Raw genomic sequence first — 1851 nt, 5'->3', positions numbered from 1 at the left:
ATAGACAAAGGAGATTGGGGACACTGATATTTTTTTCCTAGATGAATCTACTCCTAATCTGACCCACCCACCCAGCGCCATTAAAAACACTAGCCCACCCACCCAGCGCCATTAAAAACACATAAGGGGCTGGGCACAGTGGTGGCTCACGCCTGTAATCCCAGCACTTTGGGAGCCGAGGCGGGCAGATCACCTGAGGTCAGGAGTTCCAGGCCAGCCTGGCCAACACAGCGAAACCCTGTCTCTACTAAAAATACAAAAATTAGCTGGGCATAGTGGCAGGCACCTGTAATCCCAGCTACTTGGGAGGCTGAGGCAAGAGAATTGCTTGAACCCAAGAGGTGGAGGTTGCAGTGAGCTGAGATGGCACCACTACACTCCAGCCTGGGCGACAGGACGAGACCCCGTCTCAAACACACACACACATATACACACACACACACACACACACACACACAACATGACATTTCCTTCTGTCTATCCATGGGAGTTAGTAATAATCTTTATTATAACACTTATCACAGTATGTCAATATAACTTTTTTCTCATCCTATTTCCCTATCAGACTGAGAATTTATCAAGGATAAGACACCATGTAATTCATTTTTGTGATAGATGAATAGTAGGTCATAGGTAAATGCTTCTTGAATGAATGAATGAATGAAGATTAAATGAACCAGATTCTCTGCTTGAATAGGAGATGGGGTAGGTTGATACTGGCTATGAAGTTGTCAGAGTCTTTGATCTGTTGAATGCTGGTGTTCAAAGGCACTTTAGAAGTGAAGCCAAATTCCTTCATCTTACCATTGGGGAAGCCCAAAGAAGTTTAACAACTTGCCCAAAGTTACACAATTAGCCATTGAGCTGGAACGAGACCTCAGGTCTTCTGGTTCCCAGATTAGTGACTCCTGTCCTTTTGAGAATTTGTAACAAAGAGGAGGAAAGACTTAGAAATCTCCCAAAATGTCTACATTTCTCCTTCAACCCAAGTTCCTTTAGAAGCCAGCCTGGCCGGGTGTGGTGGCTCACACCTATAATCCCAGTACTTTGGGAAGCTGAGACCGGTGGATCGCCTGAGGTCAGGAATTCCAGACCAGCCTGGCCAACATTGTGAAACCCTGACTCTACTAAAAATACAAAAATCAGCTGGGCATGGTGGTGGGTGCCTCTAATTTCAGCTACTTGGGAGGCTGAGGCAGGAGAATCACTGGAGCCCAGGAGATGGAGGTTGCGGTGTGCTGACGTTATGCCACTGCACTCCAGCCTGGGCAACAGATTGAGACTCCATCTCAAATAAATAAATAAATAAATAAATAAATAAATAGAAGCTAGCCTAAAACTGTTATCCTTTTTCAGGGGCCTTATATCCAAAGCAGCTGAGGGAGATCATGAAGAATTGAGCTGAGGTGGATTAGGAAAGCTCCAACTCCCACAATGTTCTCTCCCCTTCTCTTAAAAATTACTTTCACTTCCAAGAATTTACCTTCCTCGGAAAGGTGGACAAAGTTTCATACTGAAGGACTTTTATCACAAAGTTATTTATAATAATAAGCATTTTGCCCAATATAAATGTCCAAAAACAGGAAAACAGTAAGTAAATCATGGTACAGCTATACAATGACATATTATTCACCAATTGAAAAATCATATTTTGATAATACAATGAATTCATACATGACATGAAAAATATTAATATTGGCTAACATTTAATGTTTACCATATGCTAAGTGCAAGCTAAGAAATTTACATGTCGTCTTATTTGGTCCTGACAGCAATCTTGTGAAGAAGGTACTATTATTATCTCCATTTTACAGATGAGAATACTGAGGTTTAGAGAGGTTAAGTAATTTT

Source organism: Sapajus apella, unplaced genomic scaffold (assembly GCF_009761245.1).
Source record: "Sapajus apella isolate SASKATOON/1434 unplaced genomic scaffold, GSC_monkey_1.0 scaffold11, whole genome shotgun sequence".
In the NCBI taxonomy this organism is placed as follows: domain Eukaryota; kingdom Metazoa; phylum Chordata; class Mammalia; order Primates; family Cebidae; genus Sapajus; species Sapajus apella.
The sequence above is the reverse complement of the archived record's forward strand: the minus strand, read 5'-3'. Positions refer to the sequence as shown.